Source organism: Amblyomma mixtum, chromosome 2 (assembly GCF_055824585.1).
Source record: "Amblyomma mixtum isolate Tamu chromosome 2, ASM5582458v1, whole genome shotgun sequence".
Classification (NCBI taxonomy): Eukaryota; Metazoa; Arthropoda; class Arachnida; order Ixodida; family Ixodidae; genus Amblyomma; species Amblyomma mixtum.
The window spans coordinates 295,587,067-295,599,133 of NC_143013.1; the positions used below are offsets into that span (position 1 = coordinate 295,587,067).

The 12,067-nt window shown below is 48.6% G+C and overlaps 1 protein-coding gene across 1 annotated transcript in view; it reads left to right on the plus strand.

Moving 5' to 3' along the window:
• The first annotated feature begins 217 nt into the window (after nucleotides 1–217).
• The window catches only part of LOC149364568 (uncharacterized), a 51,203-nt gene continuing 39,353 nt past the window's right edge, over nucleotides 218–12,067 (plus strand). The window contains exon 1 of the mRNA XM_089567514.1: nucleotides 218–616. The gene's annotated coding sequence lies outside the window, so the exon portion shown is untranslated. The remainder of the gene's footprint in view (nucleotides 617–12,067) is intronic.

A 12,067-nucleotide genomic window follows, 5' to 3' on the forward strand; every position in this document is an offset into this window, starting at 1 on the left:
AAAGCAAAGCAGTCGAGCGCGACTGAACGTGAGCTTCAAACCGAGATAAAACAGTGCAGTCTGAAACCTAAAAAACACAAAAACAAAAGAGTCGCTGCGGCCTCAGCTGCAGCACGCGCTATCAACTCTGCTATCAGGCCTCCCGCTTGTTCCCGCCCGGCGGACGAGAATTAGCGAAACTAGGCCTAAGCCTACCTGGCCGAGACAAGGCGGCGGTTCGCCGTTACAGCGGTGTACGGATGTCATTTCGTTAATTACTTGTGACGTAGTTCGAAACTGGCATTAATTATTGGACTAATGCGCCCTTTATGCATCTCGTCGTAATGTGACCCCAGCCCCTGTTTGTCATTTCTGTCAAGTTATGGCTTGAAAAATTCTGAAGCTCCAGCTACCACCGGCGCCTGACAACGTCGTGTTCGTGTGAGCTGTTCGCCTGACCGTCGCCATTCACGGTGGATATTCTGTTCTGCGGCGGAAGAAAGAACTCTTGCCAACGTGCCAGTGCCGGCTTGTCTTCGAAGTGCGGTGTTGTTGGCGTGATATCTTCAATGTGTGAACACGATCGGTTTGCGTGAACTAAGCCTTCCCCAAAGCTTCAACCTCAGCAGCAAGAGCGGTAAGTGCGATGGCATCTGGTCAGTTCTGTAATTGGCATTGCTGAATACGCGAGTCTTGCAACAATCGAGAATTTTATTAGCGTAGAAAATGCTTTTAGTGCTCACGCGAAGAACCCGTAACGACCTATATTTACTCCGTGAGATTTGTTGCCCAAATCGCAGAAGCACTGGTGAAAGAAAGTGACAGATACAGTCATATGCCGCTGAGGGTGGTCGCGTGGCTGTGGCCGATGTAGAAGTGACACTCAGGCCTTGACGCGATCACGGCTCGCCTCTTCTAGAAAGCACGGATGGAAGTAAGCGCCGTAGTTCTTCACTCAGCGAGTACTCCAGGTTTTCAATTTAGAAGCACTGTTGTTCTTGCCGGTGTTAACACCGGGATGGTTAAGGATGTTTCAAGCGAATGAGCGGCGCGACGCCGCGAAAACTTTCGTACTTCTCGGAACATCGTCACATTGGCCCCTGTAGCTGTCGCGGCCGCTCGAAACACGTTTTTCTGCTTCGGGGACAGAAATCGCGAGCGTTTTCGCTTGCATGCATGTGAAACAGGCTTTAACTGTGTGAAGAAGTCATTTTGTTATCCGGTACTGAGGGAGAAAAGATTGTGTTTTCGAAATCCATTTTCATCCACATCGAAGAAGCCTTCAATTTTAAGTTCAACCACCGGCGCTCGCTTGAGTCGCATCTGCATGCGTTCTGTTACTCACTCTTGCATATCGCCGCCGCGGTGGCTCAGTGGCTATGGTGCTCGGCTGCTGACCCAAAAGACGCGGGTTCGATCCCGGCCGCGGCGGCTGGAATTTCTTTGGAGGAGAAATTCTAGAGGCCCGTGTACTGTGCGATGTCAGTGCACGTTAAAGAACCCCAGGTGGTCGAAATTTCCGGAGCCCTCCACTACGGCGTCTCTCATAGCCTTAGTCGCTTTGGGACGTTAAACCCCATAAACCAAACCAAACCACTCTTGCATATCGCTCGCAATAGCGCGCATATGTTGAGAAGCAGGGTCTTTGTTTCGCCGAGACTTGAGCGTACTGATGTTACTGCTGACTACCTGCCTAAATCTGATGTTTCATTCTAAGTGCACGCCACTGAGCACGCATCGCAATTATCATCCAATAATTAGTATGCGCACGCAGAGAGCCTTCGCGACGTTGTCCCAGTGAAGTCCTTGTCGTGAAATTTCCAAGAGTTTGGCGGTTGCACACACGACCGTATCCTATGTCGCGCAAGGTGGCATTGAATCGTCGCGTTAGAAAAGATTTTTGGACTCGTAATTTTTTTTTATTCCTTTTGAGTTCGGTCGCCTCAAGAAGCAGAACTGCATTCATGCATGTTATCGCAGATGCGATGGACTGCCAACGCTGTTGGGAATCATAAGATTACAGAGAAGCTTAGTGGCGTTTATCTTCACCCTCGGCATTCCTATTCATCGCTGCCAACGTGCGGCCTTTGCGTTGTCATTCTGCCACGCCTTTCATGCACCCGCCAGAAGAAACCAGGAGGCTGGCAAGGTATCGCAGTTCTTCGCAGGTGATTACGCTTTTTTCGGGACTGTTCGCGAAGGTGTAGAGCCTTTGTCAAAAATGCACACCCCAACGGGTTTGCTTCCTTGCCACGCAGTATGGATCGCTCGTGCAATCCAAATTTTTCTTGGGCAAGGAGGAATCTCGCCTTCGTCTACCCGAATTTCTGGTTTTCCTGGAATGCCAGGGGGTCCACTACTCGGCTTAGAAGCGCACCTTTCCTGCTGGATATTCATCGGCGTCGGCTGTACAGTATAACGAAACATGAGGGTTCGCTGTCGATTAGGCCAAACTGCACCAAATTTTTTCTGCTTTCATGTTCACTTAAGCTCTTCAGTAAAAATGGCGCTGCAGGATAGTGCGGACCGTGGGGTGATGGTCCAGCGTCTAGCTAAGCTCCCGCGTATTGGTCAGTCTTCCTGCGATATTGAACCGCGTTAGAGTACTTTAGATTAGGCCTCGAGCAATCATCTTCGGACTGTGTACAACATTGTGTTCGGCGCGTGCATTCGGCGTCGCGACCATGCAGTGGCATGCGCTTGGTTGGTTCGCTTTTCGGGAAAGGAAATGGCGCAGTGCTTTTCTCACATCTCGGTGGACACCCGAACCGTGCCGTAAGGTATGCGGGTCGTATGCAGTCCAAGTGAACGGACTTAAGGATGCTTCAGGCCGCTCTGAATGGGCCACAAGCAGCTCCGGAGGATACTGCCGCTCGCTTGCGCCGAGGATAGAGGGCGAGAAATCGATGCCGCTCGCCCTCGGGTGGTCATCGGTAACCAGTGAACACCAGTGTTGTCGGTAACGCGTTACAAGTAACGGCGTTACCGGTAACGCGTTACTTTTTTTCGGTAACTTAGTAACGTACTCGTTACCATTTCGGACCTGTAACGGGCAACGTACTTACGTTAACATTTTTCGGTAACGTGACGTGTCACGTTGCTAGTTACTTTTTATTTCAATTGTTCCCCTCCGCCTCTTTTTCAAAAAAAAAAAAACGCCGAAAATGATGGTGCAAATAAACAAAATCTACCGGTGCTCTCGACGACCCTTGTTGCGGCTCGCATGCATGCCAGAAAACACCTGCCCTTGACGACGCACTCAACTAAAAAAGAAAGCACGAACACGCAGTCACCCACTTGTATTCACCCCCAAACCACCCACACACACAACTCTCTAAAGAGTGGTCGCATGCCAAGCCACCAATGAACCATTTGGAGAAATCTTTAAGTGAGTTTCTGCGTAAGCTTGTTTTTCAACCAAAATGTATCGTTCCCAGGCGACACTCTCGCATTCTTGGTGGAAGCAGTTCCCTCATGTGAGCAAACTCATGAATGTCGCCAGTTCACTTCAAGTTGGCCCCAAGAGAGCCATAGAAAAAGTACAATGATACAGCACAGAAAAAGGGATTGCAGTCAACCAGTTGTTTCTATCTGCAACTGCGGCTAAGTTTTGCGAGCGAAGCTGACCTTGAACACCTTGACGCAAACACTCAGAATTTTTGCAATAATTATGCAGGTTCAAGTAAAAAAAAATTGTTTATGTGCGCAAATATATTTTTCTGAACTATGACATTAAAGCATTTCGTTATTGCTACACAATTTCCACGTAATTTCGTAAGCAGAAGCACACCAGAATTACTGTAAATTTGTTCAGTTCAGCTATGTTTTCTTTGTGAAGTTGGAATTATATGAAGTATGAGCTTTATAAAATTGTTATCTTGAGTTCTTACAGCGAGGAACCACTGATTAAAATTTATGGCCATGGAGTAACGGCAAAGTAACGTGCGATACTTTTTTTCGGTAACGGTAACGGAAATGCGTTACCTTTTTTTGTAGGTAACGTAGGGCCGTAACGCGTTCTTTTTTTGTTAGTGTAACGAGTAACGTATTTAGTTACTTTTTTTCGGTAACGCCTACAACACTGGTGAACACCTAGTGCGGCGTTCGCTTTGCCCGCTGCGTCCATGTCTTGCGGCCGCCGCGCTACGGCGCTTTGCGCGAGTGAACACAGTGGCCATGGCGATGCTGCCCGGCGCTGTAATGATTTCTAGCGGCCGTGAACATCCACGTAGCCGCTGCAGCACAGATCATCGGAGCGCTATTTCATTACCTTCTCATTTTTGCATTCCGGGCTTATTCACATGGCTCGTCTACGTTTATACACTTTTTTGTTTTTCAAAAGAACGGAAAGGAAAAATTTAACGTCCATTACCTCGCTAACAGGGACGCGTTCATCACCTCGCATCTCGTGGCCGTGGCCTTTACGCGATTCCGACTTAGCGGTTAATGTTAAGGGTGATAACTTTCACGTTACCGTGGACCCTAATGAGGACAGTATCCACTTGTGCCTCGACAGTGTGTACATTGAAGTTGGCACTAACGGGCATGAGACAGCATTGTCGACGTCATCAAAAGAGGCCGATGCTGTGGCGCCATATGCTCTGTGTCGCTCCGCTCCCGCTTAACATGGACATGACTTCACATAAAGGCAGACTACAAGCCCGGGTTCGCACGCTTGAGAGGCAATATGGATCTAAACAGGGCGTCTACTACGCAGACATCACAGGGCCGTCGGCCGCGGGATTCTGCACGGCTGTCGTAGTCCCCCGGGGAGTGAATGTCGATGGCCTATCGTTTAGGGCCCCGAATTCAACGCGAGCGGAGGAAATAGCAATAGCTCTCGCTGCCACCGATCCAAAATCGAGAACGGTTAGCACAGACATTCGCCGGGCCTGTGAACGCTATCTTGCAGTGGAAATATCACCTCTTGCCTCCCAAATTGTAAGACGGGCTCTCGCCGATCCAACTCGTTCAAATGTAATCTGGGCTCCTGGCCACCAGGGTCTACGAGGCATTGAGGCCGCTGATGCGGCCGCCCGAGCGATCACACACCGGGCTCCTCATTCTAGCTCTCCTGGCTGAGTAGCTCATAAAGCGCTTCTGCGGTCCCGCGAAATCTTAATTCATTACTGCGACAGCCACCGTCTCTACCCAACACCTGCCAAGGGGCTGAGCAAAGCGGAGGAGCGAACTCCACGGCACCTGCAGTGCAGACAGGAACTCTTCTCTGTTCTGCCATCGCCAAACACTTTGATCCGTACATAGATGGGCGCTGCCCGCACTGTGGGGAGATATACGATAGCTTTGACATGGTGTGGCCATGTGCTCAGAATCCTCACCTTCCCCCACACCCACCTGAGAGGCATGGGAGACTGCCCTGCGTTTAAACGTGTCAAACTGCTCAGAGTGGAAAGCCTAACACACTACGCTATGGCGTCGTACACTTTTTTGCTAAGGATCCGTCGGATAAGGTGTGTGAGATCTCGGCAGTCTTTTATAACAAAAGCTTAACGGCGCCGGAGCCTGAGAGGAGTAGCAGGCGGTTAGCAACGGCGTGCGCAAGCCAGCTTGCTCCGCAGGTTGCAGACGCACTCCATCCTTAGCCATTCTAGACTTTCACTCATCACAGACGGGGAATATGACCCCGTCTGCCAAAATTGTTACCAGGGAGAAATCGCCACCCAGGCACACATCCTCTGGGGTTGCGCGGGAAATCCGCCCCCTCGAACCTTACTGCCAGCTCCCTCCGAAGAAGGATGGAACCAACTCCTCAAAAGGCTAGACAAGAGCATCCAACTGGCACTCATTTCATGGGCCCAGGAAGTCGCCCCCACCTGGGGGCCACACCAAGCCCACCTGCCCTAAATCCCTCCAATTTATGGCAATAAAGTTGTTTCTCTCTCTGCCTAAACAACGGATATGCGTCTGGAAACAGGTGGTCGCAGCGCCGAGCTCCGCGTTTGGCCGCGGAGTAGCGCCGCAGGATCGCTAGTCTTATTGCATCTAGGCGTGTACTAGTTACTGTGGTTGACCATGATGACGTCATAGTATAGTAATGACAATACATTGGAGTAAACAATGTCCACATGTAATGCATCATTGTAAAGATGAAGTTTTGCCTAATTAACATTAATTATACAATTTAATTGCAACATTTAATGAGTTGATATGTTTCTATAGCAGTGGATAACTACAAGTGCTAAACACGATGTGACCTTCTGCTTGACTTTGAAAAATTTAGCAAAATGTAAGAATAACAATGGGTGAATGGATGACGTCATGTACCCTATAACAGAGTGCAAGTCACGTGACCTAGCATAACGTCACTCTGCGCGTTGAAAAGGTGCCTACCGGGACTGATCTCGCCGCAGACGGCGCTGACGTGGACGGGAACGAAGACGCAGCCTCTTCGACGAGCTCCCGTGCTGGTAGTTGTCCGGAACGTTCTCAGCGTTACTGACGCCAAGCCGCTTCTAGTTACTCGATACACTAGAGCTTTCACTCTCTAACTAGGTTGAGCAGTAGTTAAACCACAGCTAATTTACTTTTTTCACTCCCACCTTCCCCTACGGCGTGGTTGAGGTGTCCATCGAGGCGTGAGACAATGACCGCGGCTTTCACTTCCTGATAACCAGTCATTAGCCTGGAGCTGCATAGGCATGATGCCACTCGCGGTCACTGAATTTCCGTTCGCAGCGCAGTAGCCCTGGCTTCAACTGTCTTGCGTTCTCATCCTGTGAAGTTCATTGCTCGAGTATCGTTTCATAAGAAGTAGTTCGAAGAAGTGCGTTTGGGCGCTGCATCAACCGCACCGTATGGTTTGTTTTCCGTGACCCCAGGTGGTCGAAATTTCCGGAGCCCTCCACTACGGCGTCTCTCATAGCCTTAGTCGCTTTGGGACCTCAAACCCCATAAACCGTTGTTGTTAATGTTTCGTGCTCCTTCAGTCATGTGGCTCACGCACTGTGCGGTACGAATAGGAAAACTTTTTTGAAATTGTACAAGGTTGCAGTTTGTATTGTCGTAATCGTGTATTAGGAGTCCGAGTATTCTACACGCTGTCACCTTTGGTACCTGTCTGCCGAGTAGGGTGAGTTGTAACAGGGCGGTGGTTTTGTTTTGGTATTGCATTCGATTCACCAGGAGGAATTCCGACTATTCTGCTGACGGTTTGAATCCGGTTACGTGGAAGTGATCCACTATGGTGTGTATGCTTTCCTGGAGGGTCCTTTCAACGTCCCCTGGACATCCGGATTCGTTCCACAAGGTAACGGCGTAGAATGTGGGATGACGGTTTCAGATCGTGGATAGAGCTCTCAGGCATATATTAATGAGGGTTGGAGATATAATGGATCCTTGAGGTGGTCCACGGCTAATGTTGACTGGGGAGGAGAGAGAGACGGCGCTGCCTTGAAAAGGGCTACCCTACCTTTGAGAAAACTGCGTATGTAATTGTACATGTTGGGGCCGCATCGTGTGTCTTGAACGGACTTGAGTATGAGATCATGTGTAACATTATCGAGGGTCTTTTTTATGTCTGCTGCGAAAAGTGCCTGTGTCTGTGCTGTCTTTGGCTGCAGAAGCGTGCTTTGTAGTATGAGAAATACGTCCTGCGTGCCAGCATTATAGCGGTATGAGCTTGTGCGGAAAATGTTTCGTGTTTCCTAGGTGTTCTCCTTGCCTCTTTTGCGACTGAGAAATGTACGCCATGTTTTCGCAGCTAAAGTTTTCATTTGGGAGAAGGCGTTCAAGCATGCTCTGGCGTGTTTCGTCGCGTTCGTTGGCTGAGTCAAGTTTCTTTGCAGTGTCAGTCAGGCGGTGAAGTCTGTTCAGTCTTTTCAAAGCACGTTAACGGGATCTCTGTTTTGTTCATATCAGATTCTAGCATTGACGGTATGTGTTGGATATGTTGTTGATATTGTGGAGCTGCGTAAATGGTAGTAGTAGTGTGTGGTTGTAACATGGAAGAAGGAGTGCTTGGCTTACCAGTCGGCGTAGCTGTGTCAGTTTTTCTAGATGCTAGGCTGCGCACAGGGCCTTTGCTCGAGGCACATCGTTGCAGGATGTCAGCAGCATTTGCCGATGCCATTGGCTATGACAGTGGTGCGTTAGGCTGCTTGTCCTGTGCTTCTGAGACGGCGGCGTCTTCGCTGTTTGCGATGGCTATTCTAGATGGTAATCGGGTGGCGTTGCGTTGCTGGGTGTGCTGCAATAAAGTGGAGTCTGGTGCTGGTTGCGCATTTTGATGCGTTGTATATAGATTCATTCAGTCTGCTTATGGTTTTTATGGATCGTTGGCTCTATGATCTCCGGGGCAGTGTAGGCAGAGGAGAAAGCACTGGGTCTTCAGAGTGGCCGAGTTAGATAAGTGAGACGTCACGAGAAAGAATATCGTTCAGTCGTGCTACCGGCATCATCATCATCATCAGCCTGACTACGCCCACTTCAGGACAAATGCCTCTGCTATGTCTCTACAGTTAACCCTGTCCTTTGCCAGCTGCGGCCACAGTATCCCCGCTAACTTATTGATCTGATCCGCCCACCTAACTTACTGCGTCCACTGCTACGCTTGCCGTCTCTTAGAATCCGCTCCGTTACCTTTAAGGACCAGCGATTATCTTCCATTTGCGTAACATGCCCTGCCCAAGCCCATTTCTTCCTCTCGATTTCGACTAGGTTGTTATTAACCCGCATTTATCCCCTCACCCTCTCTGCCCACTTCCGGCCTCTTAACGTTACACTACAATTATTCTTTCCGTAGCTCACTGCGTTGTCATTAACTTGAACTGAACCCTTTTCGCTAGCCTCCGCGTTTCTGCCCCGTAGGTGAGTGCCGGTAAGATACAAGTGTTGTATACTTTTCTTTTGAGGGATATTTGTAAACTGCCATTCATGACCACACGGAACCTGCCATATGCGCTCTGTCCCATTCTTATTCTTCTAGTTATTTCCCTCTCACGATCCCGATCTGCGGTTACTACCTGCCCTAAGTAGACGTATTCCCTTACTACTTCCAGCACCTCGCCACCAATTTCAAACCGCTGTTCCCTTGCTAGAGTGTTGAACATTCCTTTGGTTTTCTCGTTGTAGTTTTTAGACCCAATTCGGAATACCGGCATGGATGTGGAAAAAAAACAGAGGTGCCCAAATCTATATCTTCCCAATCGGAAGTTGAGGATAGCTTTGAATAGTTCGTACAAAGCAGGTTTTGAGACAGAAATAAGCTAGGCGAGCCTGAAGGCAGTCAGGAAGATGCGCCAACGGCAGAGGACAATCATCCAGCTTATATAATCGACATAAGCTAACATAATCAAGTTAATAAGGGAGTAATTACTCATTGACGTCCACCCGAGCGCAGCCGTACGGCTACAAAGGAAAGCTATACAGCTTTCTCAGAAACTTCGTAGTTAAAGAAAAATTCGTCCTGGTCCGGGGACCACCGCTACACCGGAGCAGTCGCTCTACCATTTGAGCTAACCAGGACGGCAAGCTTGGACCTCAATGAGTAATTACTCCCTTATTACAAATCTACTCCACCTTGGGGGATTCTCCGAAACATTTGGTCATAATCAAGTTAAATTTGAGTAACTTCGTTCTGTTTCATTACCCTCACAAATTACTTCCTCGGTATTTTATGCTGCCGCTTCCAATCGCTTTTACGAGTGAAAGTTCCCATCTAGTTGTTCATCTTGCCTCATTCATACATTATTTTGTTTGTTTGTTGTTCTTTAACGTGCACGGGGCTTTAGCATCTCGCTCCCATCACCGCAACGGCACCTTGAGTCTCAAGGTGATGGTGCTTGGTGCCACCACGGACCCTTAGCCCCCTTATACGGAAGCTGTCATCCGCACCGTGGCGATAGTTTTTAAGGTGAATGTTAGAAACCATGAACGGCGGCGGTCGGAGCCATGGTCAAGTTCCCGCCGACGGGCTCCCCGTCTGTTTACGAGTCAGGGGCTCCGGGACCTTTCTGTAAATAAGAATGGGCAACACAGGCGACCTTTCAGGAACCGTCAGCATACCTATATCGCATGAGTACCTCTTCCTCCAAAAAGCCTGATGAATTCCTGAAAAGGAACTGCACCGTAGAAGGCTCCACTAGAAATCGAGCGCACTGTGACTACTTTCCTCGTTTCTTGATATTTTTTAATTATTTATTGCAAGTACCTACAGCGCCCATGAGGCATTATGGGGGGATATTACTACATACAATAACACATGCACAGAAGATATTGGGAAACATGTCAGCAAGGATAACACAGCATACTAAGAGAAGACTAAAGGAGTTCACAAGTAGTATGAATGGTAACACATCGGCAAAGCGCTGGTAAACGCACGAGACCTGGAAGAAATACACCAGGTTATCATTTCAACAGCAGTTTGGAAACCAGGTGCACAAACCACATCAATCGGAAGCTTATTCCAGTCCAGAATTGTGGTAGGAAAAACGAATACTTAAATACATTAATGCGGCATTGATAACTCTTCATCTTTTTCGTGTTGTCTAGTCTCTCCGAAATGTAATACGGCTGCTTTAGATAAGTGTTTTTATCAATACCGGTGCAATCATTGTAAATGCGGTTATTCTCACTCCCTAGTAGATAACGACAAAGTTCCTGCAGTGTCTGTCTTTGTTATTGCTAGAACCCTTGAAAGAATGATAGGAAAAAATTACAAAGCAAAAACACTTTCATCCGATGACCTTCTGGTTGAAGTTTCGCAGGAAGATCACTCTGACATCCTCTCAAGCAAAAGCAGTTTGCTCACCTTCTGGTGACAGTCACCCCTCAAACGGAATCTAAACACTGTACAAGGTGGTATATCAGAATGTCATCTGACCCGCGAAACAGGGTCTGATCTCCTGAAATGCTTCCGAGATCAAGGTGCGATTGCCCTTCGCCGCATCACTATGAGGCGAAGCGAGGAAGAGGCGTCCGATATCGCCTTAACATTTGAACGGTGCCGTCTACCAGATACTGTGAAATCGGAATCATCCACTGTCCCTATATCCCAAACCCGAGAAGATTTTTCAACTACGATGAGTACGGACACGGATCCAAAACATGCCGTGGAAATCTCATCAATGCGAAGAGCGGTGCCCATGAGCGCCTGACTGATAACTGCAGTGCCGGTCAAGCAGAATGTCCCAACTGTCACAGGACACACGCTGCGCATTCACGAACACGTCAGGCGTTCCAGAAAGAGAAAAAAAAGTAATCCAGATAAAGGTTACAGAAAAAACGTTTTCTGAAGCCCGGACGAAGCTCTAGCTTCTCTCCGGAAGATCCTACGCTGACGCAGCGTGCAGAGGCGGGCGCCGTCTGGGCACGCAGTACACCATCGCCAACATTCCCTGTCCCAGAGGTCAACTTTTCACAGAGCTCTGAGAAAATACAGGCACGCGAGAGAGAGTCTCTCCCTCTTGACGAATCCACATCTGCTTCCGCGTCTCCAGTGGAGGTAATACCAGGCTTCTCAGCGTCGGAGACGCTGAAGGAGTCCCCCAAATAGAGGCGGATTTTCCAAGACCGTCTCAAACCGAAGACATCTGTCAATTTAGCAGGATAATAAATGCGGCTATATGTGAATAACTGCGGCTAGTTTTCGCGTCCTCGCTTACAACTATGGCTGTCGAAAGCATTATGCACTGGAACTGCCGAGGGCTACAAAGAAGCTGGTTGGCATCGAAATACTCGCGGAGTATCAACCAAACATAGTTTGCCTACGGTAAACTCAACGAAACTTTCTGGAAAAATATGTAGTGTACCGGAAGGACTGGCAAGGAAGTACCTCCTCATCAGGTGTCGTTGCTGTTGTTTTTCAGAATTCAATTGCCTCTCAGATTTAGAGGCAGTGGCAATACGAGCACTAACATGTAGTAGAGTAATAACCGTATGTTGCCTATACATACCACCACATCATCAACTTTCCATTGACTAACTTGAAAAACTCATTTACCAGCTTCCGGAGCCGTTCCTGTTGGTCGGCGATATTCACGCACACCACCCACTGTGGGGAGGTATTAGAACCGATTCTCGAGTTGCGCTAGTCGAAAAATTCATATTGTTATCTGGGTCATGCATATTC